Genomic DNA, 20,644 nt, shown 5'->3' on the forward strand with positions numbered 1-20,644 from the left:
ACCATTGTGCTATGTACCACTGAAAGGGGTGGGCATTCAGGTGTGTGTGTGTGTGTGCACACATATGCATAGTAGGTGGGAAGGCTTGGGGTCTCAAGGCAGCCCTTCAGAATTAGAGCATTTGGAAAAAAAGTGGTTCATATTAAAGGAGATTATGTATTCCTTGGCTCACTTACATTATAGATTTATAGAGAAAACATTATAGATTCTTTTGAGAAAATTGTCCCTCCCTTTGACCTGAGAACATCCTTTTGTCCACAATGCATGTTCTTGGGCACTTGATGCACAGTGGCTACTCAGAAGGTTTTGTTGACCAGGTGAAACCGACTGTGTTACGTAAGCTGCTGAAATCTCAGCACAGAGGGAGGAAAAGGAGTCTAGAATTAACTGAGCTTTGTCAGTGGTGGCAGGAAGGGCGGAGGCTTCATTTTATCTCTGAGTCTTTAGTCTCCTTCTCTAACTGGGACTGCTAGTCACCTCACAGCTGAGGCCAGGGTGTCCTCCTGCCAGCACATGCCAGGAGGGCTGTTCTTCTAGCTGTTTCCATCTACATCTCAATGGCCTCCATCCCAAGACTCAGATGCGGTGGCTGCAAAGCCATCTGCATCATACCTGTCTTTCCCCTGCCTCACAGGGATGGTGTGGGAACCAGATAAACTCACAGGATGTGTCCTGAGATGGTACGGGCTCCGGGCTGTGTGCTCAGCCTGGCATGTGTGGCGTGCAACTGACAAAGAGGTGAACGTTTTGGCAGAAAGCGGGCTCTTTGTTTTCCAAGGGGCACCTTCTCCAGACACCTCAGGTTAGCCTTACTTTCGAGAGAAGGCAGCAGTGTTTTTAGCATAGGGTTCCGAGCAGATGGAGGCCAAAGGGAATCCTTCCTTGGGACTCACGGGAAATTTGGCAAGCAGTATTAATAAAGGCATCTTTCTTTTTTCTTTCTTCAATGTAAAATGCCAGGTTACGGTTGGCTAAAGCATTGTAGCATCAGAGCCAGTTAATCTTCTGAGTCCATAATTTTTATGGGCACCACGGGAGCTGTCCTGGCTTTTTGTTCCCAGCAGTGGGATATCAGGATTTGTATCCTATTGTATATCCAGAGAATAATTCTCCTCTCCTTTGATGTTCCTTGGACATCTTGAGGCACTTAGGGGTGCATTCTCAGGGAAGTTTGGAGGACATGGTTGCAAGACCCTCATTATGTTATCAAAATAGATCCAGTGAGGAGGACTGGGGATTCCTTGAGCAGAAAGAGGCATCATCGCTAAGCGGAAGCCTGGTTCCGAAGTCACTCTTTGCCCTGGCTTCTTGAACCAAGAACTCTCTTTTATTGCAGTTTGGGCAAAAGTAGGATGTTTCTCTGCCTGTGTAACAGTTTCACAGTTGGAGGTTAACATGGATCGTTTTTCCTGACATTTGGAAAATCATATCTTAACGAAATGTAGTTTAGATTAAAAAAAAACAAACACCCAGACATTGTTGGCTCATAACTTTGAAATTTGTTTAATGAATCTGCTGTTCCTTTGGGGTGATGGTAACTGTCTCCTTAAGTAGCATTTCTTCCATGGTCTTTGCACAGCCCGCACAGCCTGCACAGTCCAGCCAAGGTGATGTTCCCAAGGGGGCTATTTCCCATCGCATAGTTCTGCTCAAAAGGCTTCGATGGCTCCCCACTGCCTCCAGAAGAAAGCACAATTAGTCCAATCAGGCAGGCCCTCCTGGTCAGTCCCGTGGAGCCCTTCCAATCCCACCTACCAGGTGGGGAATCTCCTAGTAGCCTGGGAGCCTCCTTATTGCCCTCTAACACACCAGGTGCTTCTCAGCTCCCTCATCTCTGTTTCTGCTGCTCCATTTCCCAGCATTTCTCTTCCCCATCCCCTCACCTCCACCCATTATCAGTCAGCTCACTCTCTTGTCTGGAACAAGTCTCACCCATTTTGAGAAGCCTTCTCTGATCAAATCAGCCCTGTGTGTTTCCTTTCCTCCTCCCTGATTTTACACTGACATCACAGAGAGGCAACCAGAGTATTGGGAAGAGTCACACAGCCCTGGGTTTCAAGCTTGCTGTGTGACCTCAGGTGACTTTCTTAACCTCTCTGATTCTCAGTTTCTTTGTTTGTACAATGGGAACTTACCTACCTACCTTACAAGTTTGCTGTTTGGGTTCATGAGACAATTCAGATGGAAATTTTTAGTACAATATCTGGCACTTGGCAGGTGTACTCAGAATGTTTCTTTCCCATTTTCTGGCACTTACTGCCTTCAAATAATTATATTCATCTGAAGCCCTGCCATGCCTCTGCTCATAAGCTGCTTGCTCTTGGAGAGTGGGGACTCATATCTTTCACAGTGCCTTGCACAAGGCTGATCAAGAGACACTCAGCTCAGAAGTTCCTGAGCAGATGAACAACTGCGTGGAAGGAAGGCTGAAGGGCTTCCAGGAGAAGTCCCCAGGAGCCTGTCATATCATAGCCGACTAGTCCCATGGAGGCTAAGCCAGTGCCACTCAGGCCTTGTGTCAATAGAGCTGATTGAAGTATCTCTCCTCTCTTTCCAGGATGGCCCTGGGAGTCTCTGCAGGAATGACCGAAGAGGAGAAGCTGGGTCCAAAGCATGGCCTATCCCTGGGGTCTCAAAAACATGTTAGCAGTGAGCCTGTGAAGAAGGAAATGGCAACCCACTCCAGTATTCTTGCCTGGAGAATCCCATGGACAGAGGAGCCTGGTGGGCTACAGTCCATGGGGTCACAAGAGTCGGACATGACTTAGCTACCAAACCACCACCACCAGTGAGCCTAACCAGCAGTCTCTTAACCAGCTGATCCAACAGTCTTGCCCATGTATTCCAGGAAAACCATCTCAGAACACTAGGGTTGCATGAGGGACTTTAGCTCTTTACCAAGGGACAGGTAGGAGGACATTTCAGAGATGAGGGAAAATGGAGCCAGGGCAGGAGAGCACAGGGAGGCTGGGCGTCCAGGGTTGGTGGCTGGACTGGGGTCTGGAGGGCGGACAGTGAGGGAAAGGGCTGGGGGAGTGACCTGCACCTTGTCTGCACAGTCTAGTCCTGACGAGCTAGGTCGTCCCTCACCAGGCATTGTTCAAATCCCACCCAGCCCTGGGAAGCCTTCCCAGATCCTTCACTCAGAGGCATCTGCCCCATGTTGTGCGGTCCTCTCTGGGCTTTTCCTTGCATTCACATGGTGCCTGTCGCCCTCACCAGACCCCAGAACGCTGAGGCAGACACCCTGTCTAAAGGACTTCTGCCTCTATCACCTCCTTCCTAGCATCGCGGGCAGAGAATCTGTTGTGTCCAGGGCCTGTACTAAGTACTTGCTATGGATCCTCTCACTCAGTCTCTACAAGAAATGCAGGAGGTAGGAAGTATCTGCAGCCCTATTTCATAGATAAGAAATCTGGGACCAAGAGGTTGAGTGATTTGTCTCCCATCATATAGCCTGTTATGAAAAGGAGCTGGAATTGGAATCCAGTCTGGCTCTGGGATTTGCAGCCCCACCCACCACGTTATTCTGTCTCCTCCATTGATAGAGGCACTCCACAAATGGCAGTTATTTTCCCGTTATTGTTTTATTATAACAATATCAATATTGATGCTGACGATATGCTAATACCTACTGCTATGGCCCTTGACTCCTGCTGCTTCTACAGTATCCACAGCTACTGCTCTCATTGCCCCCTGGCTGGGCTAGGGCTTCTTGGAGGGCCAGAACTGGGGAATTCATCTTTTGTTGCCATTCTTTCCTTCTGCCGAGATAGCATGGTTGCAGGCATGGGCTCTGAAGCTGGGCTCCTGGCTCTGTCGCTCACCAGCTGTGCAACACCAGGCAGGGTTCTTCTCTTTTTGAGCCAGCGTGCACTCTCTGTAAACGGTGATCACAGTGGCGTGCCTCCCTCGCAGGGCTGTAGTGAGGATGGAGAGGGTTATTACACACTGAGCTGACTTGGAACAACAGATGACACAGCAAGAGCTCCATGTGGTGCCCCTTCCATTCTCCTTCCTTCTCCTCTGCCTCCTGCACCTTCTCTTAGCAAGTTCTCAATGATTCTTTCTTACTGGGGAGAAGCGTCAAGAGTGGTCAGCAATGTGCCTGAGAGGTTTGTCTGGGGAGCTGGGGCACAGGGATGTGACGATGACGGCTCTCTCAGAAATCATCACTGAGAGGCCAGTGTGTGCCTATGGCGAGCAGCTGTGAGCTTGGCCATGGTGGACAAGCCAAGGTCCTGGAGACCCTGGGGTGGGGTGCTGGATGAGATCCTATTGGATGAACGCCTTCATGAACTGGACGGAGGAGAAGCAGCACTGGGAGGAGCTGGGGACTAGTAGGGATGCTCTCGTGTAAGCCAAGGGAGGACAGGAAAAGACAGGCAACTGAGCATGGAGTATGGGGGAGAGGGGATGTCTCTGGGTAGGGTGGGGATCAGAGGGAAGACTGGGAAATGTTTCCTGAAAGATTCAGGGCTGTGGCAATAATTTATATGCAGATGGTAAGGCAAGCCAGGAACAGCATCCCCGATGAGGGGTGGTGGGGAGAGATGAACTTGGCTCTCTGAATCTTTCCAGCACTTGAAATCTCTTTCGCTTCCATGGCAGGACCAAGGGCTTGACATCAGAGAGACCTGGCTTCTAAATCATAGCTCTTTCACCCCAGTGGTGCGATCACAGGGTTTGGGCCAAGTACTCACCTTTCTCTGATCCTCAGTTTCTTCTTCTGTAAAATGGGGACAACAACACATACTTCACTGGGTTTCCATGAGGATTAAATGACATGATGTTTGTAACGGGTGTTTTGCATAGAAGACCATAAATAGAAGTCTTTTCCTCCTTTAACCCTGGTTCTCAATGTGTGGTCCCTAAGCTGGCAGTACCAGCATCACGTGGGAATTTACCTGATGGGTAGATACTCAGGCTCCATTCCCCACCTACTGAAGCTAAAATCGGAGGTGGGGCCAGCACCCTGGGCTTCAACGAGCCCTCCAGGTATTTCAAGGCTGGGAAGCGCTGATCTGAAAAGGCTCAGGGAAAAGGAGAGAACTCATGGGTGGCTGCTCAGCACAGGGGCCAAACATAGTCAGCCCTCAGTGTCTGACAGCTGCCCCTCTTCCCACCTACCTGGGCAAGAGTTTTACCTGAAGAGGTTAATGCTACCGCAGACCTCCGGGAGGTGAAAGGGCCTTGTTCCCCTGGAGGATAGACACATTATGACGGCTTCATTTGATTAAAAGGGGATGTTGATCATTAGTTATGACCCAAATTTCTTCTCTCCCCAGTAATCACTCAAAGTGTTCCCAGATGCTCAGGGGGCGGTTGGTTACCTGCGAACACAACATCCCTTTATAACGAGGATGCTCTAGCCCGAGGGAGACTCTAGCGGCCTTCCCGCCCCCTCGGGCCTGCCCTGCTGTGTTTGATGGAGTGAATGATGGAAGGGAAACATATGCATTCCAGATTGGACCTGCAGAGTGGGGCTTGGAGAGGCGGCCTGCTTCCAGCAGCAGCCGTGGGGGGCAGGGGGAGCACTGCAAGTATTTGTTGGTCCCATGGGGCTAATTATTGACTTTCAGAGGCAAGTAGCCGCCCTAGTTTCAGTGAGCACTGTTGTTCGTTACTGCATAATTAAGCGGAAGGGGGAGCAGCCTTGGTGGGAGCAGGCAAAGGGAAGGCCAGATGCAAACAGCTCCAGCACTTCTGTCTTGAACACCGGGCACCAGGGGCTGAGGTCAGATATTCAGCTCTCGGACCCAAAGAGGGAGGGTGGCTTTAAAGGATTGCTGCCCCACGTGCCCTAAGGAGGGTTGAGTTTTGGAAAAGAACGACGTGTGCTTCTGAGCTCTGGCGGCAGACTGGAATCTTGCATCTGCCTCCCAAGGCCTCTGATGATACAATGATCTTTAAAGGAAGTTCATGGATGCTGGGAGGTGGCAGAACTCCACAAATGGGAGGAGAGGCGGGGTTTGCTCCACCCTGACCAGGATCCTGAAGCGAGACAGGGCACCAGGGCGCTGAGGGTTTAAGGGCTCTGGCCGACCAACCGTGAGGTGGGAGACAGGAGACCGGAAAACTGAGCTCTCTTGAAAGCTGTGGTTACAACAGCTCTTTCTTGCGAGGAGCTAATGTGTCCTAAGCCCTTGGTGCCACCTGCTTAAGCCCAGGAAGTCTCAGGCCCTGAACTATGCAGGGAAGGGCTAAAAGCTGACAGCAGGGTGGTGGAGGGAGCCCTGGGGGAAGGGTGAACAGGGGAAGGAGGAGATGGGAAGGGCCAGGGGAACCCTGGGAGCTGCTCCCCTGCGTCGTGGGGCTTGGAAGATTTCAAAAATCTTTGGTTTGAGAATGGCTTGCAAATAGAACAGGAGACTGTAAAGCCCCGGCCTGGGAATCAGGGGCCCCGCGTTCTAATCGAGCCCTGCCTTTAACTGGCTGTGTGACCTTGAGGAAGCTCCTGCCATTTATGGGCCTTACTGCTTTATCTGTAGAACCAAGGAAGGAAATGAATGTGCTTAAGGACCTTTTTGAAAAGGCTGGTTTCCGGCCTACCCCATGAAGTGAAGTGAAGTGAAGTCGCTCAGTCGTGTCTGACTCTTTGCGACCCCATGGACTGTGTAGCCTACCAGGCTCCTCTGTCCATGGGATTTTCCAGGCAATAGTACTGGAGTGGATTGCCATTTCCTTGTCCAGTGGATCTTCCCCACCCAGGGATGGAACCTAGGTCTCCCACATTGTAGACAGACGCTTTACCGTCTGAGCCACCAGGGAAGTCCGGCCTACCCCATGGATAGAGAAAATGGAATGGGTGTATTTTTATTTTTTAATTTATTTTTTTATTGAAGGATAATTGCTTTATAGAATTTTGTTGTTTTCTGTCAAACCTCAACATGAATCAGCCATAGGTATACATATATCACCTCCCTTTTGAACCTCCCTCCCATCCCCACCCCTCTAGGTTGATATAGAGTCCCTGTTTGAGTTTCTGAGTTACATGGCAAATTCCCGTTGGCTATCTATTTTACATATGGTAATATAAGTTTCCATGTTACCCTTTCCATACAGCTCACCCTCTCCTCCCCTCTCCCCATGTCCATAAATCTATTCTCTATGTCTGTTTCTTCAATGCTGCCCTGTAAATAAATTCTTCAGAGGATTGGTGTTATTTTTTTTCTCCTTGATCCTAATGATTCCCTCTCCCTTGGTTTCACCTGTGGGTGGGAGGTCAGTGTGAAATGAGAGCCATAGAAAGAGGTGGAGAATATAATGCTCAATGCTTAGGGCTGGGGCCATGCAGGCAGCTGGGTTACTGGCTTCCCTAAGCCTCTAGGGGGAGAGAGAGGAGAGACCCTTGAGAACGGAATATTTCCTGCCATAGCAGCAAACAATGGATGTCAGCGATTGCAGCGCTCCAACGTGAGCCAAGGTGGGAGCTGGTGAGCCCTGAGGAAACTCAGGATGGAAAGGAATACCCGCCATCTCACAGCCATCAGACTGAAGCCACAACCTATGGTGAGCCCTGAGAAAACTCAGGATGTGAAAATACAGGATACTGTCCCCAGATAGCTGAGGTGTATATCAAAGGCTTGATTTCAGTGAGCCCAGAATTTTGCATCTTCCCATACATAGAAAAGCGCTAAATTCCTTAACTTGGGATATTCATTTTATTTTTTCTTAATTAACAGTAATCTTTTGATGCTCCTGATACCTGCCCTTGGTTGCAAAACTCCGCTATATCCTAGCTCTGCCCCCTTGCCTCCTCAGAGCAGTTCTCTTAGGGTTACTTGAGATGCTGCCTCCCAACATGAAGTTCTAAAAATTCACACGGAAAAAAACATAACTCTCAACTTTTAGGTTGTGAATATATTTTTAAGATGACACCCTTAAAAAAATACATTCAGTGTTGAACCAAATATCTGAACAGGTTTTATTTCCTGCAGAGAAACTCTTCCTCATCTCCCATAGTTGGCTCAAGGAGGAAGGTGGGCATTTGTGGATGTCTTACGAAGGACTTCCCTGGTGGCTCAGTGTCTGCCTACAATGCGGAAGACCAGGGTTCAATCCTTGGATTGGGAAGATCTCCTGGAGAAGGAAATGGCAACTCACTCCAGTATTCTTACCTGGAAAGTCCCATGGATGGAGGAGCCTGGTAGGCTACAGTCCGTGGGGTCGCAAAGAGTCAGATATGACTGATCGACTTCACTTTCTTTTGTTTAGGAAAGAAAGGTATATTAGTATCCAGTTGCTGTGTGACAAATTAGCACAAACTTAATGATTGAGAACAACACAAATTTTGTTATCTTACAATCGCGGAAGGCAGAATTCCAAAATGGATCTCACTACTGGCTGAAATCAATGTGTTGGCAGAGTTGTGTTCCTTTGGGAGCTCCTGGGGAGTCTCTGTTTCCTTGCCTCTGTCAGCTTGACCTTTGTTTTAAGGTCGGTTGATTAATCCATCCGCTACCTCAATTCCCCTTTACCACCAATGTATTAGGAACAGTTTCCTGGAATGAGGACATGAGCCTCCTTGGGAAGCCATTGTTTTGCCTACCACAGACATTAATTGGCAAAGAGCAGTGCTAATCCCGGATGCTACATGGTCCAAGTGAGAGTGGCCTCCTTTCATTCTTTTTGGTTCCTGGGCAGCCTTCTGTGTTGGGGGCACCCTCTTCACCCTGATGTGGGCCAGGTGCCTTCCCCAGGAGCTCTCTTTCCCACAAGAAGGACTCTCACTACCCTGTTGAGCACCCCACATTTTTGTGGGTGCCTAGGCCTAGGGATATCTGGAAGTAAACCTTTCCCAGGCTGAAGAAGAGCTTAGATTTAGCCCTTAACTTTCTGGGGGGCTGTGGAGGTGGTGAGAAGGCAGAGGTGGGGAGGTCCAAACTGCAAGTGAACCCAGTTCATTCATTCCACAGAGACAGGCTCATACGGGCCCATTGAAATCTGTTAACTCTTTGCCTGCTGTGTGACGCTCAACTCCCTTTGAAATGTCAACCTCTCAAAACAAGAGGCCATTATTTGCTTACCAACGGTTTTTCCTCAGCTGAATTTATTATCTGAGAGATGCCCTAAATGGTTTCCCAGACTCTGGACCCCTCTTGCCTCTCAAGCCTCTTTTCTAGTTCTTTCCATATGAATCAAACCCAGAAACCGTGCATTGGAAGGTAGAGCCTTAACCACCAGACTTCCAGAAAAGTCCTGCACTAGCTTTAGAGGGTGCTTTTGACAAAATGGTAAAACTTTCTCCACAGAACTCTTGTCCGTAGGTGGAAATCCATCTTTATACAGCTAAATTAAAATTTGGGAGTTCCTTTTAACCTAAATAAAAAATGTAGCATGTCCTATTACAGTGGGGAAGAATATTTCCTTTTTTCTTTGGAGAAGAAATGAAACAGTCTGGTGGTATAGTGGATACAAATCTGCCTACCGATGCAGGGGACTCAGGTTCAATCCCGGGTCAGGAAAGATTCCACATGCGGTGGAGCAATTAAACCCATGCGCCACAACAATTGAGCCCACGCTCCAGAGTCTGTGCTTCACTGCAAGAGAAGCCACTGCAATGAGAAATCCTTGCATCTCAACTAAGAGCAGCCCCCATTTAGTGCAAATAGAGAAAGCCCGTGTGCATCAACAAAGACCCAGTGCAACCAAAAAAAAAAAAAAAAAAAGAAACAGGGTGATTGTGTGAGACAGTACCACAGACTCTTGACCTGATCCCAAGGAACTTTGAGTATTGAACTTGAATCTTCAGTTAATTTGCTGGTGTGGGCTGTGTCCATGGTGTGGTTGTTGGGCCAAAGATGTGCCGATGCCCTTTGCATCCTTGACTTTTTCCCCACTATCCCAGGGACAAAACTGATAAGTGAAAGGTTCTTTAACAGTTCTGCAGCTTTGCTGCTGCTAAATCTCAAACAGGGCTATTTTTAAGTCAGATGTTCAGTTCTGTTGCACAGCAACCCTGTCCAATAGAAATATAATGGGAGCCATATATGTAATTTAAAATTTTCTAGTAGCCCCATTAAAAAGTAAAAAGAAACAGGTGAATTAATTTTAATAATATATTTTATTCAACCCAACATATCCAAAATGTTGCCATGTTGATATGTAATCTGTATGAAAAACATTAACAAGATATTTTACTTTCTTTTTTTGTGCTCAGCCTTCAAAATCCAGTGTATCTTTTACACTTTGAGAACTTTTCATTTCAAATGCAAAGTTTTTCTTGGCAACACCTGATCTGTATTTAGAGTTCACAAAATTGAGTGTTGAAAAAGTAGATTCACATACCCCAATCCTTCCAAATATAGCTAGAGGTTTTCTGATAACTGACTCAAGGATCCATTTTAAATTTTGAATTAATTAAAATAAAATGAAAAGTCCAGCTCCTCCATCACAGCAGCCATGATTCAAGAGCTTCCTGGCTGGACTGGATGGCACAAATCTGAGACGTCACTCTACAGGTACCAAAGCCAACATGTGATTTGGGGCTGGAAGGTGCAGGCTGTGGGCAGGGGTACACAGAGCCCTCCACTGCTCCTTGGTGTAGCTGCTACAGTGATTCTGAGTCTGTGCCTTACTGCTCTGTGTGCTGCTCGAAGTCCTGTTCCGGGCCTTCATTCTCTTGTGTGAAGTCATCAGTTCATACATTCGTAAGATTAGGAATTGGTCTGGATATTGCAGGCTTTCCTGGTGGCTCAGAGGTAAAGAATCTGCCTGCCAATGCAGGAGACACAGGTTCCATCCCTCGGTCAGGAAGAGCCCCCGGAGAAGGGAATGGCTATCCACTCCAGTATTCTTGCCTGGAAAATTCCATGTACAGAGGAGCCTGGTGGGCTACAGTCCATGGAGTCACAGAAGAGCCGAATACAACTAAACGGCGACAATTGGATATTGTGTTGGGTTAAACAGAAGGGTCTTAGTTTACTGAAACACTGGAGGGGATTGACAGTGTGTAAGCAAACAGATAAGCATGATCACATCAGGGACTCCCTGGTGGTCCAATGGTTGAGAATTTGCATTCCAATGCAGGGGACAAAGGTTTGATCCCTGGTCGAGGAGCTAGGATCCCTCACGTTTCAGGGCCACTCAGCTGCAAGTACCGAGCCAAGTGTCACAAGTAGATAGAAGTGCGTGCAACACAACTAAGACCCGACGCGGCCAAATAAATAAATAAAATTCTTTTTTTAAAAAGATCATTTTCAATACAGTGTTGTTCACATGAAACTTACATGATGTTATAAACCAATGTCACTCTGTTTAAAAATAAAGTGTCTTATCCTAAAAAAAAAAAAAAAAAAAAAGAAAGATCATTTCAGATAGTGATGATTGCAACAAAGAATTGAAGCTAACAACAGACAATCTATTTGTTGGGCAGATGGAGCAGAAACATCTAGACTATGGTCAGGGAGGCCTCTCTGAGGAAGAGTTACTGCAACTGAGGGGGAAGTAAAGATGTGAGGGCATGATCGTGCTACTCAGAGGGAGGAGTCACAGTGCGCAGGCCCAGGGACAGTGTCCAGAACCCAGGTAGGAAGCTGCTGAGTCCATGTCTTAGAGACCCAAGGAGTGGATGATGGACAGGCTGGTTGGCCTGGGGGACTGGCTCCCCTTGGCCTGAAGGCCCACTCTCTGCCTCTGAGTCCATCCAGTTCCTCCCGTAGCACATGTTTGTTGATGGGTTATCATGGCAACAGGGGAAGCACAGAAAAAGTTAATTATCAACAGAATAAAGTGGAACAATTTGGACTTTGGTTTAAAACTGATGAAAATTGTGTCTCTAGTGTTTCTCTCAGGTCCTGGCTGTTTTTTTCAGTCTTGGGGCATCTCTGTGTCTCCTGCCTCAGAGCATAACTTAAAAATAAACTTGCCCCTGAGCTTCAGAAAAACTTGGGATTTCTCTTTCCCACATGGAACACATGTTGAGGGAAGACTCATCCTCCTGGGAGTTGGGGGGTCAGAGGACATTGCAAGGCAGCCGCCGCTCATGCAGGGCCTGGAGTGGGGAGGGCTGTGAGGAGTGCATACTGTCATCATTGCTTTGTTTTTCAAACCTTAATCATGACCCTTCAGTGTTCAACACTGCCAGCTGAGCGTTCAGAATGTCCCGGAGATGAGGAAGGAGGCCTAGGGAAGAAGTTTGTCCAAGATGCTAATTATTAGTGCATGTGACACTAGGAATGTCGATTGGGCTCACAGCCAAGCACAAAACTCAGAAGGGAAGGCTCAGTCCAGCTCTGGAGCTCGCCTGTCCTCTGTGGCTTGGGATGAAGATGAATACGACTGCCCAGGTTGGGGAAGTGAACGCTGGTCTGAGGAGCAGAAGCAGAGAGATCCCACTCCAAGCATCAGTTCAGTTCAGTCTCTCAATAGTGTCTGACTCTTTGTGACCCCATGGACCGCAGCACGCCAGGTCTCCCTGTCCATCATCAACTCCTGGAGTTTACTCAAACTCATGTCCATTGAGTCGGTGATGTCATCCAACCGTCTCATCCTCTGTTGTCCCCTTCTCCTCCCGCCTTCAATCTTTCCCAGAATCAGGGTCTTTTCAAATGAGTCAGTTCTTTGCATCAGATGGCCAAAGTATTGGAGTTTCAGCTTCAACATCAGTCCTTCCAATGAACACCCAGGACTGATCTCCTTTAGGCAGGACTGGTTGGATCTCCTTGCAGTCCAAGGGACTCTCAAGAGTCTTCTCCAGCACCACAGCTCAAAAGCATCAAACATGGTGGGATGTATTAATAGCTGGTTCACTTGTTAAAGAAATATCTATTGAATGTCTACAACCTGCTGGGCACTGATTAGGCCCTGAGGATAGAGCAGCAAGCAATAGTGTCAAAGTCTCCTGTCCTCAATGGGGCCTGTGTTTTGGTTGGGGAATTAAATAGGATATAAATGCAGTGTTTATGGTCTATTAAATATCAGTATGGATGCTTATGGAAAATAAAACAAGGTGGTGATTGGGGAGTGTTGGTGTATGTATGGAGTTCAGGTTTAGATGGAGTGGCCAGAGACAGCCTCACTGAGAAGTTGACATTTGAGTAAAGATCTAAATGAAAAGAGTGTGTGAGCCATGGAGTATTTGTAGAAACAGTGTCTTGGGAAGACAGAGCAGCAGGTGGGCAGGCTTTGAGGCCGAATTCATTTGGGGTGTTGAAGGAACAGCAAAGAAGTGGATGTAGCTAGAAGGGCAGGAGCAGGAAGTGAGTTCAGACAGGTGGTGGGGGCTTGGTGGAGTTGGGGACAGATTCTCTAAGGCCATGTAAGGGAATCAGCTTTGAATGAATAAAATGGAGGCTTCTGAGCAGAGGGTGACGTGATCTGGCTTGGGTTTTCAAAAAGTCATTTTGGCAGAAACTGGGAGCTTAGGCAACTGGTGTTGCAATCCAGATGGGAGACAATGGTGGCCCACCCTGGGGTGGTGAGAACTGGAGGTCATGCAGAGCCATCAGTCTGGACACAATTGGAAGGCTGAGTTGATACCATTTCTTGTTGGATTAGATCTTGGGTTTTGGAGAGCGAAGTCAAGGCTGACTTCAGGACTTTAGGCTTGTATACTTGGGTTCTAAGCAATGAAACCAATAAGATGTGGAGGAAATGGCTCATGGGATCATGGATGTTGACAAATTCAAAATCTGCAGGCTGAAGATCCAGGGACAAGTTGATGTTGCAGTTCAAACCTGAAGGTTGTCTGCTGGTAGAATTTTCTCTTGCTTGGGGTAGATTCATTTTTATTCTATTAGCATCACTGATTCAATGGACATGAATTTGAGCAAATTCTGGGAGATAGTGGAGGACACAGGAGCCTGGCAGGCTATGGTCCATGAGGTTGCAAAGAGTCAGACACAACTTAGGGACTGAACAGCAATAATGACAGCAACAAGACCTTCAACTGATTGGACGAGGCCCACCTACATTAGGAAGGGTAATCTGCTTTACTCAAAGCCCACTGATTTAAATGTAAATCTTATCCAAAATACAACTTCACAGAAACATCCAGAATAATATTTGATCCTATTATTGGGCACTGTGGCCCAGCCAAGCTGACACATAAAATTAACCCTCATACTTGGCAGCTAGAATAGTGGTGGAGAGTGTGTTCCACATTTTTTGCCTGTCCTCTGGTGGTTTGCTGGCAATCTCTGGCATTCCTTGGCTTATAGAAGCACTCTGGAACTCTGTCTTCATCTTCACAGGGCCTTCTTTCTGCCTGAATGCCTATCTGTGAATTTCCCCTTTTTATAGGGACACCAGTCATATCGATTAGGGGCCTTCCTATTTCAGTATGACCTCATCCTAATTTAGTCCACCTATAATGTTTCCATTTCCAAAGAAAGTCACACAAGTCACATTCAGATGAACTAGAAACTAGCATTTCAATATGATCTGGGAGGGAGCACCCAATTCAACCCATCACAGGGTGTTTCAGAAAGAATTAAAGTCTGTGACAACCTGGAGGGGTGGGATGGGAAAGGGGAGGGAGATTCAGGAGGGAGGGGATATGTGTGTGTGTGTATACACACACACACACACACACACATATATGATTATGACTTACACAGAAACCAACACAACATTGCAAAAAAAATTATCCTCTAATAAAAGTGTTTTTTCAAAAAAGAAGTAAAGGGCCAGTTGTGACAAATTTTGCAGAAGCAGCAAGTTAAATGAAGACAGTGAAGTCACTGTTGGGTGGCTTGCCAAGAGCAAATTTGGTGGAGTGGAAGAGACCAGAAGGTTCACAGCCCCACTGTGGCAGAGCTGGTCAAAGTCCATCTCTCCTCTCTTCTCTGAGCTTTTCACTGCAGTCATTGCCTCTCTCAAGCTCTAAGAAAAAAATTTTAAATCACTTACACACTAGGAAGAAATGATTTTCTAGAGAAATGCAGCAGAGGGCTCTTTAACAATAATAGTTTCATCAGGGTCTTATCTTAATTCCAAGGTTCAGGGGGACTGGGAGTTTGGGAATAATACCAAATGGGTGCCAACTTACACTAGTGTTGCTGGGATTTGGGGGCCCAGTCTTGTTTCTTCTTAAAGGATTTTACTGCTAATGTTGGCATTTCATGGGTAAATAGTGTGTCAATGGAAGGAGGAGTCAAGGTTTTCAAGAAATCCTTAAAATGCTCCCATCCTCTCTTCTCTCTGTTAGAGCTAGGCCTTCACTGGATGTCTTGCCTGCAAAATGCCAAAGGCTGTTCTTGGGACAGAGACCCATCCTGCCCCAACTTTGTAGGCATCCCAGCCCATACTTCTGGGTCACACTGGGCATCCCATGGATCAAGTGGTTGTCTCAACTTTATTTTGGTGTACCTTTCTGGTCCTCTTTGATATTAGCCTGGAGTTTGTGTGTATGTGTGTGTTCAGTCGCTCAGTCGTGTCTGACTCTTTTGCAACCCCATGGACTGTAGCTCACCAGGCTCCTCTGTCCACGGGATTCTCCAGGCAAGAATACTGGAATGGGTTGTTGTGTCCTACTCCAGGGCATCTTCCCGACCCAGGGACAGTAGCCTGGTTTGCTGCATTGGCGGGTGGCTTCTTGACCACTAGTGTCACCTGGGGAGCCCTATTCTGGAGTTTACTGCTTTCAAATGAATGAAATCTGCTTTCAGAAGCTGCTCACTCTCCTTTAGGATAAGTGTTAAGTGGTCGCTCTCCTCTTTCTTGGCGGCATGCAGCCGTAGCCCTCCTTGGGGAATTCTCCATCACCAAGGCAGGTGGGCGTGGTGGAGTCTTGCAAGGCCTCTCTCGTGCTTCAGAACTCACATCAGTGTCCTGGCAGTCAGCCTGTTGGAGGCCCCGGGTTTGCAAGACGACAGCCTTCCCCTCCCCCTGCTGGAGTCAGAGGGTGCCCCGCCCTAGAGCATCCCCGCTTGGTACTCCTGCTGCTTCTTCCCGACAGGGTGTGGTCCTCCATTTCCAGAAACCCGTTTCCCATCTCCAGTCACCCAGGAGGGAAGCTCCAGATAAATGAGCAGCTTTCTGACATCAGCCAAATTCACCTTCTACCCTTCTCCTGGTGATGCCCAGATAGGGGAGGCTCTGGAGCCCCTAACAAGCCTGTGGGTAATCACAGCCAGGCCAGTGCCACTTGTGGAAGCGGTTGACTGTACATTTGCAGATGAGGGCTTTCTCTACAGGATTTTTATTTTTCAAACATTGAGCTCTTTAAGGCTGGGGTGCTTGAAGTGGGATTAGGATGGTTATCCCCTAGGTCCTGGCTGCTGGGAGAGGGGTAATCATCATATCCCCAAGTCCAGCAGCTGGAGAAGCCAGTAAGGGATTAGGGCAGAGCCAGAAGAATGGTAGAACATTCCTGACTCTGGACAAGTTGAGAGTACTTTCGAAAGGTCCAGCCCCTCCATCTGGGTTTCCCTGGGGTGAGGGCGGACCCGTGAGGGGCTGTGGGGAAGAAATGAAGCCTGGTGAGCTTCTCACACACATGACTGAACTTCTCTCCTCTTTGAGCAAAGGTTTCCCCTGGAGCAAGAGAGATTAGATTTCTTTGAACCCAGGAAACTGGGGAGACCCGTGAAGCTTGCTCAGCCCAACTTCCATGGTGAGCCGAATCCTGGGACCAGACTGGAGGGTGGCTGCCCTCCAAATGAGGGATGAACTGTACCTGCAGCATCAGCCGGGAAGCAACCAGTGGCTTGCCATCCCGGTGCCAGCTTGGTGTTGGCTTTTCCAAGGAAGCCTTTAGAGGAGGGACAGGAATTGGTGGAGCCCTGGCAATAAGAGTACAGTCCCCACAGGTGGGCATGACTCCCTGCTGGGGTTTCCTTGCTCTGTCCTTTGAGAAGAGAGACCGTTGTCCTGTCTGGGGCCCTGTTTGCTCTAAAATCTCTCAAAGGTCCTGAGGCATCCTAATGTATTATTTTTTTTTTTTTTAAGTTTTAAAAGCCAGTGGGATTTCGTGGAAACAAACTCTTCCAAATGTGGTGAGAGGCCGTCCATCTTGCTGAATGGATGTTTACCTCTTGTGGTGTGAACGAGAAGTGCCATTGCCAATGCCCAAACCACTTCCTTGGCTAGTGGGTACCCATGTTTTCTGCCAGCCGGGACACTGGATACAATCCTTTGAGCCTGTCTTGTGTTTGACCTCTGAATCCATTCCCCACCCTGACCCTGCCACCCCACCGGCTTCCCCCTCAGGCTCTCCCAGCAGTCTGAACTTCCCTACAGGCTCACTGGATTGCTGGGATTCAGATGGTATGTGGCATGAGCTGGCCAAGGTCGCAGGGGTGGGAGTGGGCCTGGACTTGAGCTCCATGGTTCCTGACTCCAGGCCCGGCACACAGGATGTTCAGAGCATGGACTAGCTCAAGTGGTGGAGAAACCCAGTTAGGACACACAGTCTCTTTGGCATCTACCTGGTTCTCAAGGAGGCTGTGCGGTAAGTTAGGCAACACTCACCTGTCACAAGTACCTATCAAGACGTTTGGCAGTGCAGGAAGGGGACAGAGGGAAGCGGCTGAAGGAGACGCTGTTGGAGCAAAGAGGGTCCTGTTGGAGCCCAGCACCACGAGAAAGATTAAATGAGAGGCCAGAACAATGCCTGGACTGCAGTAAGGGCTACAAGAATGTTAGCTAAATAAATAACATCTGTCAGTAAGACACCCCTGGGTTTACATGTGAGCTCCAGTTCTCAGCAGCTGAGGACCGGGAACACTGTTCAGCCTTCTCAGATTTGCCAACTACACGGTGGAACTCATCATCACGACCCTTCCAACTCCAGATGTTGAGTCCTGAGTTCAGTGGGAGCGAATGAACACTTGTGACTCTTACACGCACGCAGGTCATGTTAAAGAGTAATAAACGTATTCTCCTTTTGATGACTGTCGATGCAAATGATACGGTTGGCCCATTAAGCTGTGGGCCTCACTCCTGAGTTTTCTGGGCACCAGTTTTTCCCACTTCCATCATCTCTTCTCATCCCTGAACTTTTCTGTGTTTGTCCCAAGTGCTCAAATGACTATTATTCACTCTTACTTCCTCAACCCCTTCCAGAATGTCGCTGTGGGAGGAGAGCTTTCACCATGGGATAAAGGTAGGAAGGAGACGGCGGCGACTGGATTGAATAGCGGTCCCTTCTGCACAGAGAGAGATGTTATATGCTGTCGGCGGGCAGTGATGCGGGTGTTTTGACACGTGTCAGGTGGTTTTGATTACAGAAGGTGCATGTCAGAGCAGTGGGACGTGTGTGGATAAATCAGAACCAGCCTGCATCCGAGCTCTTTCTTACAGAGAACAACAGGACATCTCTTCTTCCGTCACTTCTTGCTTCTTGTCTGCCCGCTTACCGGGGCTGGATCATCCGGGCTGGAGCAAGGCCTCCTTCATTCTACTTCTCTAAGGGCAACGGGTCTTCCCAGAGGGCACGTGGGAGTGGAGGAGGTTTTGAGTAGGTGTCGGATAGAGAAGCAGTTCCCTACTGTGTTGCTGAGGGCAAGCATCATCATTTCTGTGGCTTCAGAGCAGAAATCATTTGGAAAGTTGTAAATTCTGCATATTTCCTTCTCTTGCTCCTTCTCTCCCAGGACAGTTGTATAAATGCGTCCCACAACCCAATGTTCCCAGAGATTTGTAAGGAGGGCGTTAGACATGCCAATGGGTTCCAAAGCCAGCAGCAGACGGATTTGGGTCAGGTTTGTACCTACAGACCCGATAATGGCCCACGATAGAGTTGAGCACAGCAAACCCTTTGGTTATGCTTGCTGACTAGGAGACTCCAGACAGGACCCACTCTGGAGTTAACTGCAGAATTATCTGTGGAAAACACTTTTCTCACGAGATCTTGGTCTCCTGGTTACCGGCAGAGCAACTCTGGTCAGATTTGCCCATTTATCACCCAAACAGAAATTGAACTGAGCCCCTACTCCTTGTTATGCCCTGGGGCCAAACATGGTTCAATAATCAGAAATTTGTCCTCTAGCAAGACAGACTAATGAAAAGACAAGTCACTTTGACATAGGTGATTTTTCAGGTCCAGAAATGTGACAGGAGATAGAAAATATACTTCTTGGGGCATGGGGTGGTCTTGGAAGGCTTCCTGGAGGAGGCAGAAGAAGTATCAGGGTAGTCAGTTATCCCAGTTTGCTGGGGAATGAGGGATTTCCCAGAACATGGGATTTCAGCCCTAAAAATAGAAATAGTTCTGGCTTGAAACGAGAAGGGCAATCACACCAGATAGTGGAAAGACCAAGACTTTTAAAGTTGTAAAGATCAGAGTTTGAATCCCAGCTCTGCTACTTATAAGTTGTATTACCCTGGTATTAATTATTTAACCATTCTGGACACTAATTTCATTATCTCAAACATGAGGATATGTGTGTGTGTGCTCATTGTCCAACTGTGTGTAATCGCACGGACGGTAGCCTGCCAGGCTCCTCTGTCCATGGAATTTTCTAGGCAAGAATACTGGGATGGGTTGCCGTTTCCTACTCCAGGGGATTTTCCTGACTCAGGGACTGAACCTGCATCTGCTGCATTGGAAGGCAGATTCTTTACCACTGAGCCATCTGGGAAGCTTGTATATGAGGATATATATGCCACCTTCAAAGGTTTCTGCCCACTCTGTAGGTATCAATGAAGGCAGTTATTTAGATGGAAAAAGCAGCATTTTCAAATGCCAGGCAGAATACGATTGGAACAGAGTACGAAGAAGGGTGTGGTAAGAGGTTGGCTGGAGATAGGAGCAGAAGCCAGATTATAAAGGGTCTGAATAGCCTCCTAAGGAATTTAGATCTTTTTCCCTTAGGACAGTGGTTAATCACCGAATTAATTTTAGAAGATGAGTAAGGCGATTAGATTCTTGCCTTAGCATGGTTGTCCTGGAAGCAGAAGGGAGAGTGGCTGAGGAGTTGAATCTGCAGGGGGCAGGGGGATGATGTAGCAAAGTAATTGGGAACAGGGAGTTATATTCTGAGAAAAACAGGAGAGCTAAGTTGAGGGTTTCAGAGGAAACCATCAGCCAGCTCAGTCAGGCTGGAAGCCCCTGTGGTTAAAAGGGATGGGAACCTTCTCTGCTAAGGTTAGGTGCTGCCTAGGAGTTGTCGCTACATGCCCGGTTCTGTGCTTTCCAAACAGATCTGACACCTGGGCGTGTGTGCGTGACAACTGTGTGCGTGAGGATGACCTCATGAGCTACTTGGGATGTTTGGGGTTCTCTGGTTAATGGGCTGGTCCTTCCTCTTCTCTCCATCTTCTTCCTTGACTTCATCCCGTGTGGGAGGCTTCTTGCCAGTGCTTTGACGTCTCATCATTTCCATGGTGACAGAACAATGGTGTCCTAAACACATGACCTCACTCTGTGGTTATGCAAAAGAGTGAGCTGGAAAGGGAGCTTTGGGGGTTGGATGAGTCTGGTTGGGACTGGAAACCCTCTGGATCAGATGCCCCAGGAGAGGATGGAATAGCCCCACAGTTGAAGTAATTTGGACCAGACCACTGGGAGTGGTCTCAGCCTCCTCAGCAATTTGGGATGGGGAGGGACTTTCTAAAGATGATAATAGTCAAAAGAATTAAAAAAATAAAGTGGACTGAATTGACAGACTTTCTATAAATAATTTCTGGGGGACGGAAATGTATACAACTCATGGTAAAAGACAAATTTGGGAAAATATTTGCAATAAATAATGTCCAG

Source organism: Bubalus bubalis, chromosome 12, assembly GCF_019923935.1.
Source record: "Bubalus bubalis isolate 160015118507 breed Murrah chromosome 12, NDDB_SH_1, whole genome shotgun sequence".
In the NCBI taxonomy this organism is placed as follows: Eukaryota; Metazoa; Chordata; class Mammalia; order Artiodactyla; family Bovidae; genus Bubalus; species Bubalus bubalis.